Here is a 20,619-nt window from a genome sequence, read left to right on the forward strand (position 1 = left end):
AAAGTAAAATTTGGATGTTGCTGCAACTTACAGTTAACAGGCCAGTAGAAATGTGTTTTCTAGACAGTTAGTGACATTTTATTGTTCCAGTAGCGCAGTTTATCTCCCAATAGACATAAAAATAATATAGTGAGTATACTGCAATTGTTGTGCTGTTACATAAGCCCTTGCAGAAGGTGTGATTGAGATATCTCTATATCAAGGGTAGCCACGACCCTTAGAGAGCAAGATGGAAACTGTTTGCTCAAAGTGATGAACTCCTCTCTACCTTCTCCCTGACATAAAAAGGCAAAATGATGTATTTTAGAAAAGCATTGAATTAAACTATTTCTTGTTTGTAAGTGGATAAATACAATAACTGACACAAAAATAACAAGCTGTAATATTTTCTATGTTGAAATCTGTTCTTCTGCAGCTCTCAGTTTTGCTAGACTGGAAAATCAAGAGTCACAACTTCACTTTGCACTCTGGTTACTAAAAACAGAACATTTACAGTATTAATTTACTTTCCTAATCCCAGTGCTTTTGGGATTTTAAATCAAGAGGGTTCTTTGACATTTTCTTGCACATGTCCATCAGAAGCCATAGCTTGAAAGTGATTGAGACATTCATCATTTCTGAGTGTTCTGGCTTTGCAATAAAAACAATCCAATATATAAAATTCCTGGAATAGCTAGGGATAACATTTAGTTTTTCAGCCATCATAATCTTGTTTAGGCAAACCGAAATGCTGATTTCTGGGAAGCATGTTGTCAAGTATCATTATGTTGCACCTTGATAGAAGACTGACCAATACTCCAAATGAGAAAAAGCAGGATCTTGTCATCAAAACAAATATAGGATTCCTGTTGGGAAGCAGCTCTAGAATCTCACCACTCTGGTTGCTAGGAATAAACATATATATTATTTTCAGTTCAAGTATATGGTTTACGTAGATCTGGTTTATACATATTGCCTCCTATCTTAAATAACCATTTCTCCTTTAGCCATGATACCCTCCCAATATATCTAAAGAAAGCAATAAATTGTGTGGATTTGTCCTATTCTCAGGCTTTGATTCAAGTCTAAAGAAGCCACATTCTTTTAGTCTTGTTTGTCTGAGAATCATAGAATCACAGAATGGTTTGGATTGAAAGGGACCTTAAAGATCATCTTGTTCCAAACCCCATGGCATGGGCAGGGACACCTTCCATTAGATCAGGTTACCCCAAGCCCCATTCAACCCGAACGCTTCAGGGATGGGGCATCCACAACTTCTCTGAGCAGCCCGTTCCACTTCCTCACCACCCTCATACTAAAGAATTTCTTCCTAATATCTAATCTATATCTACCCTCTTTTAGTTTAAAACCATTACCCCATTATCCCTCCCTGATAAAGAGTCCCTCTCCTGCTTTCTTGTAGGCCCTCTTTACGCCACTATAAGGCCAGTGTAAGGTCTCCATGGAGGTTTCTCTTCTCCAGGCTGAACAGCCCCAACTCTCTAAGTCTGTCTTCATAGCAGAGGTGCTCCAGCCCTCTGATCATATTTGTGGCCCTCTTCTGGACTCATTCCAACAGGTCCATGTCCTTCTTATGTTTGGGGTCCCAGAGCTGAATGCAGTACTCTAAGTGGGGTCTCACAAGAGCGGATTAGAAGGAGAAAATCACCTCTTTTGACCTGCTAGCTGCACTTCTTTTGATACGTCAAAAGAGAATGTGGTTGGAGTGCGTCTTGAAGTTTGTCCTCATAGTCTTTGCCTCCTCCAATTCTATCTTTCATGCACATGATAATTTACCAGATCAAGCTTTCTACTACATTACATTAATTATGCTCCCTTCTTTCTTTCTATTAAAAATCAATCTCAGAATACATGTGCAGTTAAAACACAAAACTAATATTCTGTGAACTTTTCCAAGAATTAATCTTTGTTAAGTTAAATGTTCAATGGTAGAAAAGTGAATTGTTCTGAACAGGCAAATGTCACAAATCCTGGCCTCATCAAAGACCACCAAGCATGAACTCATCTCTGCATCCATTTGCACATAATTCTGGATAGTGGCATGTGGTAAAGCATGAAGTAAGTAAGACTCTGGGGGCAGGATCATTGCCTTATTGAAGGATTTGCAAATTCTTGGCAGTTGTTGAAAACACTGACCTGTTGGAGACCAGTATTTTTAGGGGATAAAGAAACCTGATTACATTCTTTTATACTAGATTACAGTTAAGTTTATCCTGCTGAAGGAATTACTTCGTATTCTGTATGGAATATTCAAGCCTTGGTGTATTTGACTATCAAATATCATATGGTTCAAAAGGTTTGTTTTTGTATGTTAATTTCCTGACTACAAATTTGTTTTTACTTAGTCATCAGACCTTGAATTCTACAACATTTTGGCCTTCTAAGCTACAAAAATTCATCAGAACTGTACCAGCAATAAAATGGAGATGGAGACTGAGCTAATAACTATCTGTATGAAAGTATCATAGTATCTAAGTCTGTGTTCCTAACATGCCTGTAAATTTTATCTGTTGGATTTTTAAATGAAAATTATTTCTTAAGTGAGAACTAATGGAAGAAATTGTTTATTTCTTCACTTTCTTGAAGTAGAAGTGAAGACATGGTAATAGTATATTATGATACATTGTAAATAGTTTTTGAAACTGCAGCTGACATGCACATTCTTTCCTCCTTCACAATCTGTTCTCCCTTTTGACTTTTATCCATTAAAAAGGTCAGCTAAGTAATTTAGTGTATGAGCTGAGACAATAAATGGCACCATTAGAGGTAGCAAAATTTGTATGAGACCAGTTTATCTGTCTACTATATGTTTATGCAATGACCTTTCCACACAAGTGGTTTAAAAAGACGTTCTCCAAAAGGCAACTTGGATCTCACAGTATCATTTTCATATGTACATCTGTTACCACTGCTCTTATTCCCAAGATGCTGGCAGATTATTTTTATCTACTTTACAATACCTGTATTTTTTATTTCAGTCTTGAATTTTAAATATCACATTCATGGGACTAAACAGTGAAGATGCAGATAGTTTACATCTGGCCAGATGATAATGGAAGGTGTGTGTAATTCATACAACTTCAGTAACTCCAGGTGCCAGTGTAGGATCTGAGAGCTGCCCACATGAACAGTCTTGTTCCAATTCTGGACATAGCCAAAAAAAATCAAATGAAGATGAAACACTGTAGATCCAATAACACTAGAAATGCTACAGAATGTTTGTAATAGGAAGAAGAGGCTGTTGGATAGTTTTGTGTCAAAGACACAAGACAGCAATGACAATGGCAAAAGAAAAAGTTTTAGGAAGTCACTGAGAGACTCCAAGTGGATCGATAACAAATGAGGTAGAAAGTGTGACCTGTCAGAAGAAAACAAGTTCTTGAGAGGACAAGGGTCTTGCAAAATGATGGTTAAATGTAATATACTACATGAAGATGCACAAATGTGAAATGTTTCTTCAGTGAGGAAGATGAACAACAGGTCCTTCACATCAGGAAAACAGATTCTTCTTGCAGAGTTACATTATTATTGAAGTTATTAGCATTTGTATAATAAAACAGACATAAAAGTAAGTGTGGAAGTAGGAAGGATGAACCAGATTCTAAACATTCTAAAAGACTAAAAGCTCTGAATTAGTTGCATTCACCAAAAATAATATTTGCTTATCCCAGCTGCTTATGCCAGCTGCTTATCCCGGCTATTAACAAGTCACAGCAAAATCAGATGTCTGTGAGGTAACATGGAAGCTGGTAAATGGAAGGTTCAAACATCAGCTACATCCATCACAAACTGAAGGTCAACTTTGAAGGAGTACTTCATATTATCTCTACTAAATAAGGAAAATTTATTGTATATCCAGGATAAACTTGCCATAGATTATCTACTGCCAAAAAAAAAAAAAAAAAAAAAAAAAAAAAAAGTTGAAAAGAGCTGATTTACAGATAGGAGGTGACATTAAAGTGAAAAAAGTGAAAAGTACAGATATGTTCTGATATTCTCTACCTTCAGGACTCAATCAATGGTTAATAAATTTTCCTGTCAACGGATTAATTAAATTCATCATCTAGTACTGAAAAGATGATAACATTATTTTGTCAAGACTTAATTTCTACAGGCACTAATGGAAAAATTCATCCACCAAAGCATGTGGTGTTTGTTGAGAAGTTAATAACAATCAGCAGAAAGTTTGTTTGAATACTAAAGCAGATAGGACACAGGCTGTAGTTTATTCACTAACTTAGGAGAATGATACAGCCTTGTGCCTTGAGAAGCAGGACTGACGTTTCATTTACTCCTATGTGTATACAAACCTATCTTAGGACAATGTGGACCAGCCTGAGGAGACATTAACTGCAGGGGGACCATTAAATCACGTGGATGAAACCCAGTGGTCACATTGCATTCATTGGACCACAGCCTGAAACACCATTAGTTAATTTTATGAAGATTAAACAGAGAATGAGTATCATAGTGTAATTTTTGCCAAACCAGTTTCCGATGTCACAGAAAGGCTTGTAATGCTTGTGACATAGATACAAGAAGATAGAAAGGAAGATGACATCATAACTATAGTCCAAGAATCATAGAAGGAGAGTCTATTACAGATCTTTCCTTACTTCCATACAGAATAATCCAAACAGGATTAAATTTTACATTCTCATCTGTTATGATGTTTTAGAAAAGATCACATAGGCTACCCACCTACTGTCAGTATCTCTGCACCAAAGATGTCTCTTGTTTATCTCAATATGAACCAGTCTCGCTGAAGTTGCTCAATACAATTTGTATATTTGACATTAAGTCTTGTTCTCTAGAACAAGTGAGCAGTTTATGAGGAGTGGCTGAGGAAGATGGGAGATTGGAGAAAAGACTCAGGAGAGTCCTTACTGTACTTTAAAATCACCTTAAAGGAGGTTGTAGTGAGGTGGGAATTGGGCTTTCCTCCCAGGCACCAAGTGATAAGATGAGGGGAAATGGCCTCAAGTTGCTCCAGGAGAGGTTTAGGTTGGACATTAGGAGAAATTTCTTTACTGAAAAGGTTGTGCAGCATTGGAATAGGCTGCCCAGGGAAGTGGTTGAAGTATTCATCAACCTAAAGACCTGAAGGTCTTCAAGAAATGTGTAAATGTATAACTTAGTAGAAGGGTTTAGTGGTGGACTTGTCAGTACTAGGTTGGACTAAGTGATCTTAGAGGTCTTTTCCAACCTGAATGAGTCTACAATTCTATGATTCTATAACATAGGCAAAGATGAAATGAATATCTTGAGAGCTCTAGAATGTCTCCACGCATTATTCTCAGAAAGAATAACTTTTGCAAGATCTGCAATTTTCTGTCAGCTATATGTAAATAATTCTGAGATGTTGCTTTTTGAAAATTATGCTAATAATCTTGCTGAACAATCTAATAAGGGATAGTGGCTAGAGGTATCAACACTGTAGTTAGGCTTCATAATGGCATACTTGAAGCACATCTCCAGATGAATATGGGAAGTATTTCTTCCTTGGTTACATGGCATTTACATTGTCGATGTGGCCCACTTGGAATAGGCATCAACATCATCAGCTGTGATGGCATCTGCTAAATACATGTCAATGTTGTCATTTATTATTATTTATGTGCATGAATCATGCATACATTAATGTAATTTTATTTTAACTATGAACTACTTATAAGAGAAAGTATTCCACTTTCATTGCTTTGGTACCATGCTGGTATTAGTATAACATTCAGAGAAAGAGACTGATGACAGATTTGCATCCCACTACTCTCTTGGCTCTTGTATATGATAAGATAAACTAAGCATATTATTGATAATCTGGTGATAATTTAGTAATTCATTTATACATGCCCTTCGGTTTCTGAGATAAAGGTGTGTCTCAGCTTAACTGGGACATTCAAGCTGTTTGGAAGAATTTCACTGTTTCTGCTGGAACACAGAAATTGAGAAATAATTAAATATTGATGCTCAAATTCTAGAAGTCATAAGTATATCCATTTTCCAGCTATGGACTTCTAGATAGTACCATGTTGCAACATGGTATGGGAGATATAATTATGTCTATATCAAACAAAAGAGAAAAATGATTTTTTTATTATTATTATTTTAATTCAGGTATGTATATCCTTAGTATTTAAGACTGGCAAATGTTGAAACCTTGCTTGAAATGTTTTAGAATCATTGGAAAATGTTAAAAATGAACATTCATAACAGAGCTATCAGTAGAGTGTATGTATGCTTATTTTTACAATCTATTAGCCAGAAATATGGAAATAGTCCCTTCTGTACCCTTCTACCTCACAACAGTTCTTGATCTGTCTTATGAATGGCATTCATAAATACTGAAGTTAAATAATGAGAGGAAAAATGGCTGGTTATATCTTCTGTATAGAGAGGGCAAAACTATAAAAGGACTTTCTTAACTTTTTAGGCTCTGTTGTGTTTCTAATGTGTATGCCCAATATATATTACTGATTATATGCCCATTGACTTTTGGCCTTCAATAATGTGTCTCCAGTCAAGCGAATTTTGACAAACTTTTGGGCATGTTTTACCACATTAGTAAGGCTGAGAAAATGAAATATCCATTTGTTCTTTTTTTGCTTGCGACGGTGTTTAGTTTTTAATATCATATTAAATAGTATAAAAATAAAAATCATAAATGATAAATGGTTGCCTATATATATTGCTACCACTGTGAAGCCCAAAGTGAGAGAGAAAAACAATGCATCACTGGTGGATTTTTACGTAGAATGTGGACATTAGGGATTAAACTACTTGCATTAAACAAAACTGCACAGGTTGTGGACAGATTCAGTCAGGGAAGAAGGATGAGACAGCAGCTGCAACAGAAGTAATAAAAGAAAAGCTGAGCAAGGGAAAGCTTTGACTTGGAAACACTCTTTTAATTAATACGAGAATCAAATATCAATCCTTTTTCACTGCAATGCTACAGCATATCAACTTTAGAAGAGTTGTTTGAACTCTAGGGAAAAAAGGTACCAAGTAATCAATACAAAATACTTATTTTTTTCAATACTATGTGAAATGGAAACACCTGGCTCTTCATTTTAATATTGTACATTGATCTAGTGACACAAAGGAATGAGGATTCAGGCAGCCAGCCTAAAACGGGAAACATGTCCGTAGTTTCTAAAAGCTCAGATGCAGCCGACATTATTGCACTGATGACTGGACTTGCCTTATATACTGAAGGCAACTAATTCCAGCCAACATTAAAGCCAGAAGTACAGGTGACCTGAGCAGAGATTCCAGAGAACTGGAAGAAAGGGAATATTACCTGAAATGACTGCAACCACAAAAAAAAAATAAATAAATAAATAAAAAAAAATTACAAAGGTTAAAAAAGAACCCATACTTTTACATATTTTTTCCTGATTTTCATTACAGAATTACAGAATGGGTTGGAAGGGACCTATGGCGGTCATCTTACCTACCCCTCTTCAAACAGAGCAACCTAGATCCAGTTGCCCACGTCCAGATGGCTTTTGAACATTTCCAAGGAAGGAGACTCCACAACCTCTCTAGATAGCCTGCTCAGCCATCCTCACAGTGGAAAATAGTTTATTGATATTCAGAAGGAATCTTGTGTTTCCATTTGTACCTATTGCATCTTGTCCTGTCACTGGGCATGACTAAAAATGGTCTGTTTCCATCTCCTCTGAATCCTCCCTTCAAGTATTTGTACACATGGATGAGATCCCCTGATCTTTCTCTTCCACAGGCTGAGCAGTCCCAGCTGTCCTGTATAGTAGATGTGCTCCAGTCTCTTAGTAGTCTTTGTAGCCCTATATTGGACAGTCTCCAGTCATGAGAGACTCAGTCTCTGACCAGGTTTCTTTTGTACTGGGGAGTGCAGAACTGGAACCCAGCACTGGTGGAACCCATCACTCCAGGTGTGGCCTCACCAGTACTGGCTACAAAAAAAAAAAAAAAAAAAAAAAAAAAAAAGCTTTTATTAAAGCAGTAAAATCATTTTACAGTGACCTTTACAGCAAACAAATTTTCAACCAATAACACAATGTATATGGTCTAATCATGTATATAAATGAATATGCGTTTTATCGTGATCTTTTTTTTTTATCTGCTATTTTATCAGTGTCAAGTCATAGGGGCCTGTCATCTTATATTTGATTAATTCACTGATATTCTCTTATTATACTTGAATTTAAAGCAATATACTTGTTTATTCAAATCACTGAGATGTGATATTTTAGAACCATTACCTCCCACATGGAAAATGATAGCAATAGTGAATAGACCCATGGATTTCATGAAATATTTGTTTCTTTTCCCTGGCCTGTGTAAGGGCAAAAATACGGTCAGATCTATTTATATATTTATTTATTTTTAGGATCCGAAGTTTCAATTTTTAAGATACTTGCATCAATAGCAAAGTATATTTCTTGGATATTAGAGCTCCGTTGCTCTTTTTATTTTTAATAAAGTGCATTCATCAGTACTTTTGCATTCCTCTTCAATAACAGAATTTTGTTTTAATTTTAATACAGTTTTACTTTCTTGCTGAAGTGTATATTTCATATAAAATGCAAACTTTTGATCTGAGTATACTTGACAAAATCAATAGCAGGATTCTTCAGGACATAGAATGCCTTCACAGCATTTCTTTTGCTGTCTTGATGACAATACAGCATGCATCAACAGGTTTCCCAGCCTTTGGGTTCTGTGGCTTTAATAATACCATCCAGCTAGTAAGACAGACCTTTGAAATTGTTCATGCATCAGAAAAAAGTACATAGTTTGATAAATAAATAACCTTTGTGGTTGCTGTTTTCCTTGATGTGCAAAGTTCACAGATGTTCATTTCAGAGAACTGGCATCGTGATTAAAGCACGCCATAGGCTATATTATTTGGCTAGGAGTAGAAATGCAGGTGAATGGTATCACACAAAGATGTAGATATTGAACAAATAAGCTAGCTCTGAGTTCCATGGAAGGCTGATATTGTGTGTGTGTGTTAGGGATTTTAGACAGATCTGAACTGGAAAATACATTTGTTGATACTCTCAATATGCTCCCACTACTGTCTCAGTAAAACTTTCTCTGGCTGACTCAGAAGTGCTGTAAACCAATACTGTAGGAAGTCATACCTACAGGTACATAGTACTGCAAACTCTTTGCAGACTGAACTTTAAAGAAAAACAAAGGATCTTGCTTTATAAGAGCAAATGAAAGGAAGAACTTTAGTTTTTTCTTCCACAGCCTCCGTGGATGGGTTATGGATCCCAGAGATCCACAGGAGGGCAGAATTTTTGAGACAGTGACTGTTAAATGTCAAGTTTTGCACAGGAGACTAGAGTGGAGAACTGAGTGGATATTAACGTGTTCTGAAATATTTTCATTTAGAGTAAGTATATTTTTCATAAAATTTAATTGTTGGCCATGGTCCACATGTTTCCCTAAAACCAAAATACCTTCTAGATATCAAAAAAAATGTATCCATTATATGCAAAGAACATGTAAGAAAGTCAGCTTCATTAGCTAACAAAGGTCTTAAAATCTCTCTTAGAAAGTGCTATTTGTGGATAAATGTTATGTCAGGGATCGCTCTTCACTTCAAGATAAAAGAAAGCTGAGTTAAATATGCATAAATATATTATGAGGTACCTATGTTTACCTGAACTTGATCCAGTAACCATGTATTTGCCACCTGGGTGGGGCTGTTTTAATGTGATCATGATACTTTACAGAACCAACGTATCAATTTTGCTGGTAATATAACACCAGCATTACTGACTACCTGACTTTAATAGTCTAAGCTTTGGTCAGAAAGACAGGGTATCATCACTGCAAATAAACAAAAGTACCACCTGTTTTCAAAACTGGATCCTACCCTAGGTATCTCATCTAAACTGCAGCTAAGGCTCAGATACTCACAGATGTTTATACACATAAGGTAGGAGCAAGTCTGCCACTTATCTTGAATTCCACTGTATTTTTGTGCCCTGTGTCCTTTTTCCTCTTCTATATCATCTGGATCTCCCTTCTGATGAGCCCACTTATCCCAGGGTACTGTCTACAGAAGCTATCAGACCTGGGACTTTGAAGGCTTGTCCACTTTACTGATTTCTAAGGTATTTTACTGCATTGATGTCTTTGCAATTTGAACATAAAACCTATTGGTGGCACTTCAACTCTGGCTTCATTCCAGCTTTCTCTTTTCTCTTTTTGAATCTCATAGTATCCATGGGATTTTTAATGTGAAAATCAAATCTCAAGAGAGTTTAGTATTAACTTTGTATTGGCTGATGTTGGATGTTATTATGTTGGACAATCCAGGGAAAACTACTTGTCATACAATCCACACATAAAAGACTCCTTTTAGAAATCACTATTATATATATTTTTCTATCTCAAGTATTACATGCAAGATTTACCTGTGATACCAGAATGCCAGTGAATTAGTATGGAAATAAGGCCACTGTGGTGTTTCCATACTGCACATGGTCACCTCATTTAAGCAGAAACAGAAACATCACGTGACTATCTGACTGCTTTGTCAGACACTCTCTAAAACCACTTGAAGTCTGACAAGGCATGAAAACTGTCAAAGTCTTGTTTGTGTTTACTCTTAAACTAGAAGTGATTTAAGGCAGTTTCATACTTAGAAGCAGTTATCTAGTTGGCAGCTCAGAAAGTTCTTTGAAAATAGATGTATTTATTAAGATCAGACCCTTTTGAATCTCTGCACTTCAGCCGTATCAGTCAAGATTTAGATGACCCATATTTACTGCACTCTTTGAGATACAGCATAGAGAGATTTTACATCCTGCTGTTCACTTTTCTTTAAAACACAAAATGTTATAGCTCTTGGCCTTCTTTCTGATGTTATTTGGCTTCTAGGGCTGTCTTGCATCCACCTAGCTGATCCTTTCAGAACTCTCCATCAGAGTGAATGGAAGTAACCTTTTCTATAATTTACTTTTCTTGGAAAAGAGAGACCCATTTCTGAGTAATGCTCAAGTATATCTCAGAAAACAAATGAAGTTAAACTTATGATTCTCCCCGTAACACATAGCACCCTCTTTTAAGAAAAGCAAAAAATAACAATGCAGGAAAAAATAATTAGAAGTATAATTGCTTCTGACCATTTCTTTTCCCATGACAACCTCTCTTACTATTATTTTCTATTGGACATATTGGACATATCTAATCTAATTGTCAGCTGTCACCAAGTAATTGAATACCCTTGATTTTTAACTGTTACAGAGCCAGTGATACATGTCTGTTCTTGTTACTTTGGGTTTCAGAAAGAGAAAGATGGCTTATATCTAATTGTTCTAGGTGATTTGACATTCAGACTTGCTTTGCTTGGCAGCTATATATATGAGCATATATATATATATATATATACATACACACACACACGAATACAAAGAAATCAATAATCATAGAATCATAAAATGCCATGAGCTACAAGGGACTGACAAGGATCACCAGGTCCAACTCCTGGCTCCACACAGGACCACCCAAAAATCAAACCATGGGTCTGAGAGCATTGTCCAAATGCTTCTTGAATACCATTAGGCTTGCTGCGGTAAGCACTGTCCTGGGGAACTTGTTCCAGTGCCTGACCACCCTCTGGGTGCAGAACCTTTTCCTAACACCCAGCCTGACCCTCTGACCCTCTCCTGTCCCTGCTCCATGCCATTCCCTCAGGTCCTGTCACTGCCACCAGAGAGCAGAGATCAGGGCCTGCCCCTCCGCTCCCCTGTGCTGCCAGCCACCATGAGGCCTCCCCTCAGTCTCTTCTCTGGGCTGAACAAATCAAGTGACTTCAGCTGCTCCTTATACATTGTCCTCTAAACTCTTCACCATCTTTTTAACAGTCCTTTAGATGCTCTCCAGTAGTTTTATGTCTTTCTTATATTGTGGTACCCAAAACTGAACACAGCATTTGAGGCGAGGCCATACCAGTGCAGAGCAGAGCAGGACAACCCCTTCTCTCAACCAGCTATCAGTGCTGTGCCTGATGCACCCAGGGTACAGTTGGCCCTTTTGCCCGTCAGGACACACTCTTGACTCATATTCAATTTGCCATCAACCAAAACCCCCAGATTCCTTTCTGTGAGGCTACTCTCCAGCCACTCATCCCCCATCCTGTACATATACCCAAGGCTGCCTCATTACAGCTGCAGAATCTGGCACTTACATGGCTGGTGATTGCCCAGCCCTCTAATTTGTAAAGATCTCTCTGCAAGGCCTCTCCACCCTTGAAGGAGTTAACAGAGCCTCCTAATTTAGTGTCGTTTGCACACTTACTTAGTGTACCTTCAAGTCATCCAAGTCATTTATGAAAACATTAAACAGAACTGACCCTAAAAGGAGCCCTGGGGAACCCCAGTAATGACTGGCCACCAGCCTGATGTAACCCCATTTACTAGAACCCTTTGAACATGATCCATCAGCCAGTTGTTCACCCATCACATTATGTTTTTGTCCATCTGTGTGCTGGACATTTTATCCAGAAGGATACTGTGAGAAACAGTATTGAAAGCTTTGCTCAAATTCATTAAGATTACATCAACTGGCTTCTCTTGGTCAACTAGGTGGGTAACCTTGTCATAAAAGGAAGTTTGTTAAACAGGACATTTCCCTCAAGAACCTGTGTTGGCTGTGACCAATGACTGCATTGTCTTTCAGGTGTGTTTCAATACCTCCCAGAATGATCTTCTCCATAATTTTACCAGACACTGAAGTGAGACTGACAGGCCTGTAATTACCAAGGTCTTCCTTCTAGCACTTCTTGAAAATTGAAACAATATTTGCCAGCTTCCAGTTGACTGGGACCTTTCCAGATCCCCAAGATAATTTAAAAATAATTGAGAGAGGTCTCGCAATGATATCAGTCAGCTCTCCGAGTACCTTGGGACAAGTCCCAACAGGCCCCATAGACTTATACGCATCCAGCTGGAGCAGCAAACCCCACACAAGTTTGGTGTTGCCAGGGAATTTTTTGTTAACACAGTCATGATCCTCCAACTCAGGTCTCTGGAGGTTCCAGAACCCATCATCAGTGTTGAAGACAGAGGTGAAGAAGGCATTAAACATCTCTGCTTTGTATAAATCTCTTTTTGTGATGTGACCATGCTCATCAAATAACGGACCAATGTTACCTCTGGTCCTCCCTTTTCTGGCAACATAGTTTATTGTCCCCAGCACTACTGACCAGCTTCAACTGTAATTGAGCTTTGGATGCACAGTTTTTCTCCCTACAGTGGTGAACAACATCTCTGTAGTCCTCTGACGTTGCCCGACCTCACTTCCAATGGCCATACACCTTCTTTTTGAATCTAAGCTCTAGAAGAAGATCCCTGCTCATCCAAGCCAACTTTCTACCCCACTTGTTTGACTTCTGACATTTTGGAATTGTGCATTCTTGTGCTCTGAAAACGTGGTACTTAAAAAGTGACCAGCACTGATGGAACCCTATGCCTTCAAAGCAGTGAATAATCTCAGAGCATGCTGCAATATTTTATATTTCATTTGGACATACATTCATATATTTTGAATAACTCATTTTTATCACAAAGGCAAAAAAAAAATAAGGTAAGATGATGTCTGAAGGACACTTTATCATTTCTTAATTTTTCTTCCTGATGCTTCATTGCTTACCATAATTCAAAGTTTTGATGACAAAGCCATTATTAAGCTTGCAACAGTGCTGAAACCTCCAGAACAGCCCTTTTTGTTTTCCTCTTCTCATACCATTTTGGATGATGTTAAGCCATTTAGGAACACAGGATTCAAAGAAACCTCCCTGGCTGTGAGAACAGTCTCTAATCCTGCAGGTGATAAGATCAGATGATCACTGTCTGAGTTTCCCTCTTCTCCTTTTTGACATGTACTTTTATTTCTTCACTAATGCTACAGCCTCTAGGTAGAATTCTACCCTCATCTACATCATGTTTAGTCTTTTATCATATCCTTCAAAAGAAACTTGCATGTAAAAGACATCTATATATACATACATACATACACATACAGACAGACAGACACACACAAGCTACTGTAAAAAGAAAATGCATAGTGTAAGACTCAAAATGCATAACATCACACTGACAAAAAGATGCAGATTTCTCTTGACACCTCCCCTTCAGCTCAGGTACAGACTGATGATGGTATTGAAACTTAAAAAGTTAGAGATTTCAAAATTCTGCAGATAGAGAAAATAGATCCTTGAATTTCATAATTTGTGAGTAAGGCAGAAAGAAGAGTGCATGATGGCTTGGGGAGTAGGTTTTCTGCTTCTAATTTGCACAAAATTTTTGCCACTCTCCTGTTCTGCCATGAGTCATATTTATTATAGGTTTCAATAGACTATGGAGGTCTAAGATTTCACCATATTACAGTCGTCCACACGGAATAATTTAACAGGTTATGATAAAGAAATGGTTCACTAATTCCAATTATCTCCCACAGTAATATAGCAGAAAATCAGATTTAGACAGAATTTAAGCAGTCAAACCATTCTCCATATCTTGTTTTCTCAGCTGCCACGTGTCCTGAAAGTATGAAGGGTCTCCTTCCCTGATTTGTACATCCCCCTGGTACCTGTCACCATTCCTTGCACCTTGCCCAGAGATGTACATAAGAAATTAATTCCTCTCAGTGGTGGTAAGCATTCCTCTGACTTCCTGGAAGATTTACCCAGATTTAATAGATATAATCTGAAAAAATACACTGCACTACATAACAGGTGGTAGTTACTTCTTTTTTTTAAAGGTCAAAACCACAACCTTTTATTTAGTACTTTAGTAGTCGTAATGGTAGGAGAAAGGGCAGAGAAAAGGTGAAAGAAATGATAGGAGAGCATTTAGAGGTTAAACACCAATACAAAAATGAAACATTTTGACTCTTGGCTTTGCTCTCAGGATTGCTTATGATGTTTTTATTAAATACTTTCTCTCTCTTTCTCTTTTTCTTTCCTTTGTCTTTCTGTATCCGAGTTAAGCTTGAGTTCCTTTCTACAAAATGACTTCAGCAGTAGATTTTGAATGTCTGGGAATGTTTGTCCACCATCCCAGTTACAGAATAAATTATAACTTGGTGGTTAGACCACTCCTTTGGCACACTGTGAAGGTATTGTATACCTCCAAAAGTGGGAAGAACACCTCACCTCCCACCTCCTGGCAAAATGGTCACCATTTTGAAATAAATAATCTCAATTTTCTCTGACATATCTTCAGTGTTGGGCTTGAAGAAAGAAGAAGAAAAAGTCTTTCTGGAATTCCAAGAAAGAGCTAAAAAACATGCAGTTTTAAGTTTTAAGAAAACAGTCATCGTAAGGTTATTCCTTCTAAGTAGGTCTAGGCAGAAAACCAGTCAGCATATTGGTTGTTCTGAGGTGCTTCTGTCTCTCTAAATATTTTATATTTAATTCCAAACATAAACCAAAGTACTGGGTATCTTACTTACACATTTAAAAGTTATAGGGATGTGAGGATATTCTTCCTGGCATCTATTTTTCACTGTTAAAAAGCAACATGTCATTTAATTGAATTTAGACATGGAGATAATGTGCTTCCATGTGCAAGTTTCATGTGCCAAAGTTCATGCTGTTACAACTGCTACATTAAAAAGACAAAAATAAACATGGTTATGAAGACAATATAGATTTGGAAATAAAAATACAGAATAAGTTATAAAACAAATTTCCTGTCATATGTACAGTCCATGCTATTGGATCAAGACAAAATTAGTTAGTCTGGCAGCTCAAGAGATGAGTGAGAGTATACATTGGGATCCTCAGAGGAATGCAAACTTAACTCTGTACAACCTGCCTTTCCATTGTTAAAGAAAAACCCTCAGAGACATAGAAATAACATGTATCCCGATGTCCCAAGATATTCCTGAATTAATTTCTAATTTAAAACTTACTTTGTTAAATTTTTTGCCAGTGAATGTGTAATTTATTCACTTTTATGAAAAGGAAAAGAAGAGTAATGAATCATTTAAGCATTTCAGACATGGCATGACAACAGGTGCACAGTTTTCTTGACAGTACACTGTAAAGTGTCTAGCTGTACGGTACATATGCTTGTGTAAATTAGTGGAGGAACTGTGCTGGGAGGGAAGGAAGAAACTAGACAGATGAAAGGTAAAGTTGGCTGTGGTAGAAGACTCCTGTGATGCAAGAATACTTCTGTTCACCTAGTTAGTCTAATCACTAGACAAAAATGACTAGCAATTTGGATCTCCTATTTCCAAACGCGTTTAAATTCTCTAAGTTGCTACACAAAAATGTGGACACAGAGATGTGCAGATAAATTTAAAGAAATGGCAGATTACTCAATAAGAAGCAAATAATGAAGTGCTTAATAGAGTCCTTCTGACTGTTTGGTGACATCACATTTTAGGCACGTAGGAAACAAGCCAGACTAGTCATGGACTCATAAACAGTGGTTAACTTCTGCTGTTTCTGCTGCCACTGTTCACATTTTATATAGTATCTTGGTGGTTTTAATACCAACAAGTCAAACAGATCACTACCTTTTGCAGTCTGGAACTCAGAGGGAACATTTGTGCTTATGTCTTATGTTCATAAATCTCTCCTTTATTAGATGTCTCTCCTGCAGAGAAAGGTGATTTTCTATCATATGAGTACTTTTTCATGTAATTTTACCTTAACATCAATTCTGTAGACTCTATTTTGCTTATTTTCACTGCCTTTTTTACTTTGTAATGTCACATAGACTAACTTGTACTGACAATACTTAAATCATTGCTACTTTTCATTAAATCAGAAAGATTCCCGTGATGCTAGGCAAGATCCTGGGTCAAATTACCACCTGATATATCTACTTTCCCTGGAAAATGATGTGGCTTATTATGCAAAATGAACCTATCTTTTGTGTTCCTCTAAAATAACTCTTTGGTATAAACACCACATTTAGTCTAAAACGCATTAATGCAGTACTACCATTTGCCGTACACAGTAATTCACTGAAATTATGGAAGTCACTTGCATCCTGGAACTAATCTAGATGGACAACTGGGGGATCAAAGTTATAATTTTACTTGTGACTCAAAAAACAAAAAAATGGAAATAGCAGAATGCTAAAATATCTTCTTGGTCAAGTTAAAAATGGCACTTCATAAGTATGCCATTTCATAAGTATAGTTCCATATGCTTTTTTTCCTCACTAAATAAAGGGTTTAACTTTTTGTTTATAAGTGTGTTTAAGTTCACTGTTGTGGTTTAGCCCGGCTGGCAGTCAAACACCACACAGCCGTTCGCTCACCCTCCCCCCTCCCTCTCCGGGATGGGGGAGAGAAACGGGAAAGTGAAGCCTGTGAGTTGAGATAAAGACAGTTTATTAAGACAGGGAAAAGAATAACAACAATAATAATAATAATAATAGTATTAATAGTAATAATGTGTACGAAATAAGTGATGCACAATGCAATTGCTCACCACCCGTTGACCGATGCCCAGCCTATCCCCGAGCAGCCGGCCACACCTCCACCCCGGCTAGCCACCCCTATATATTGTTCAGCATGACGTCAGATGGTATGGAATACCCCTTTGGCCAGTTTGGGTCAGCTGTCCCGGGTCTGTCCCCTCCCAGCTTCTGCTGCATCCCTAGCCTGCTCGCTAGCAGGACAGAGAGAGGCTGAAAAGTCCTTGGCTTGGTGTAAGCACTGCTCTACAACAATTAAAACATCAGCATGTTATCAGCGCTCTTCTCATTCTAATCCAAAACATAGCACCCTGCCAGCTACTAGGAGGAAAATTAACTCTGTCCTAACTGAAACCAGGACAGTTCACTTTAGTGTTTGGAATAATATACTTGAGATATGATGAGTTGTGTGAAAAGCTGTTGCAATAAGAACAAATGAGGAAATCTTACAACAAGGAATTTGACATAATATTGAAGAACTGAAGAGCAATTGTCTTATTATACATAGAGTTTGTCAAGTAGATACCTCATCTCTACTTTTAGTTATGACTACTATCAAAATTTACATGGCAAAACTCAGCAGTGATAGATTATTTATTTATTTATTTATTTATTTATTTATTTTAATGGTGGGGGTAATTTCCTTTTCTATAATTTTCCAACTTGTTTATTTTATTCCCCGGGGTGCATATCTTAGTTTTGAAATGCAAGAGATGAAACTGCCCTTCAGATTTTCCTTTCATCCACAGAAGTATAAGGGAATGTCAGACCTACCCCTTTAATCTCAGAATCTTTCTTGCACATAGTGGAAGTATCATATGAGAGTAACTAGCTGAAGTCCATTCAGCTTTGCTAGGAAAGAAGAATTAAGACCAACTTTTTTACCTGTAATGAAGATACAAGTTTATATTGACTTTACTGTTGAGCATCAGACTTAGCAACTGCTTATGCATCTGCAAAATACTACTTACAAGAAGGTTCTGTATACTTGGTAGAATAAATGAATTAAATCTAAGCCATCAGTTTTAGTATTTACTAAATATTTACACTCAGGTGGTGACAGATTTAATTTACAATGATAACCATCTTTCCTCATACTACAGAAGTATCAATTCCAAAAACATTATGTTCCGTGATCTCATTTAAAACTATAATCAACAGTATAAACTTCTGTTCAAATAAAAAGACAAAACTTTGTTTTAAGAAAGAAATTGAACACAATTTCAAGCACATCTCTACAAGTTTTCATTCATGAATTCAAAATAATATAGTAATAATTGTAATGGAAGTTTAAAATTATACCACAAATAATCACCATGCTTTTGCTAACAGATGGACCACAGCAGAAGACAAATACCACTACCGAAGACTGGAGTGACTGAAGTCTAACAGAGGTGATATGAGGTGGAAGGCCTAAATATAAAACAGGACAGACACTGACTTTGACATTGATGGTTTTGACCATCCTCATCTGACTCAGGATTTGCTCAATGAGCTCTCTTAGCTTGGTGCTTTATGTATTCTTTTCACAGGTGAAGAAATTCTGTCTGAATGTTTCAAAAACCCCTTGCATACTGGGGAGTTAATTGAGAAAGCTTAAGTTAAATAAGTGCAGAGATTTAATGCATTGATGAACTAGGTTATCAGCTGATATCCCAATTGTCTGAAATATTCATCTATCTGAACAGCATGTAGAAGTTGTGTTCATTCCCACAATTGTTCAGCTTTTTACCAATCATGCGGTTTTAGCCACAGTAATAATTCATTTGGAAGACCTTGGAGACAAACATTATTCAAATCACTTGATCCATTTACTAAGTTGTTGAAAAGTGAACAAGAGCACTGTTTGACGTATCTTTTCCTTTCCCTTTTTTTTTTTTTTTTTTTTTTAATCATGAATTGAGGAATTGAATTAGGGAATTTTTATAAAAGCCCAACTACATAAGGACACTGAGAAGTTCTACAGTAGAAGGAGCAAAAAAATAAGGAATGTGATCTTTTTAAATAACTAATTTTCTGGTTAGTTGGCTGAACTTGAAAACCGAAAAGAAAAATCCAGTCAGATAAGTGAAGATGATATATATATATACATATATATATATATATATATGTATATATAAAAATAAAAACTTAATATGGGGGAAAAAAAAGAAATATGTGTTTGAGCGATTCTAAAACTAAACAGTTCAATTTCAATTCAGGGAGTTTTGGCAAATGAAAGCAATGGAAATGAAGAGATAGACTTATTAAAAAAAAAAAAAAAAAAGAAAGAAAAAGAAAAAGCAGACAGGAAACAAACAGCCCATCACTTTTAATCATGTATACTCACATAGAGTGTGCATAGTAAAAGTTTAATTTTCTCCTGTGCTTCAGAGGATATAACTTTACAAGAGGTATGCCTCAGCTGCTAAAGAAGTTGCTGAGCTGAGTAGGCTACTCTCCACCTTTTGCTTTCAAGATGGTCAATTTGATCTAAAATATTTACAAGCTGTTTTGATCAGTGACTGAAAGCTAAGTGTTCTCTCTTGCTATCTCTTCAATAAAATCCCTCACAGCTCTTCTGGATCGCTTTCTCTCTAGATGAATTAATATTTAACTATCCCATGCAAGGTGGAACTGCTCAAGAATTAGAATGAATGTGCCATGGCTTCATGGCTCTGTCTCTAGGATGTCATTCAAAAATCTCTCAGCTCTAAGCACAGAAGAGCTTAAACTTGAGGGCAGTCAGTTTTTATGAACACCTTCTAGCTGCTGGCCTAGAAGATATTTAAAGAAGGAGAATAGACTCTGCTAATCTCTTCTGTTGGATGTCACATAAAATAGAAGAGACAGGCTCATATTCCTTTTGGGAAAAGAAAAATGCGAGGTAGGATTCTTTATAAATATCCTAAAGATTCAACAATCATGTTGAGGGTGAGGGGGGTCACTCTATGTTGGCTATAGAAATACAATCTGGAAAAAAAGGAAGCAGTATAAATAGTGAATATGCAAACAGATTGAGGAGGCCAGGCCAAACAACTCAATATTTTTTCTAAAAATATAGATATTTTTATCTATATGTTTATCTATACATGTCTACATTTGAAAATGAAATCACAGTATTTATACTGACATTTTTTTCATGCATAGTGAGCTCCAGATATTGTGTTAGAAGAATCTGCTAAAGAAATTAAGA

General features: G+C 36.8%; 1 long non-coding RNA gene across 1 annotated transcript in view; it reads left to right on the forward strand.

Moving 5' to 3' along the window:
• The window catches only part of LOC121068161, a 29,187-nt gene extending 9,829 nt beyond the window's left edge, over window positions 1-19,358 (forward strand). The window contains exons 2-3 of the long non-coding RNA XR_005818667.1: window positions 14,535-14,658; window positions 18,777-19,358. This is a non-coding gene — a long non-coding RNA (uncharacterized LOC121068161). The remainder of the gene's footprint in view (window positions 1-14,534; window positions 14,659-18,776) is intronic.
• The last annotated feature ends 1,261 nt before the right edge of the window (window positions 19,359-20,619 follow it).

The sequence above is a fragment of the Cygnus olor genome, chromosome 3 (assembly GCF_009769625.2).
Source record: "Cygnus olor isolate bCygOlo1 chromosome 3, bCygOlo1.pri.v2, whole genome shotgun sequence".
Classification (NCBI taxonomy): domain Eukaryota; kingdom Metazoa; phylum Chordata; class Aves; order Anseriformes; family Anatidae; genus Cygnus; species Cygnus olor.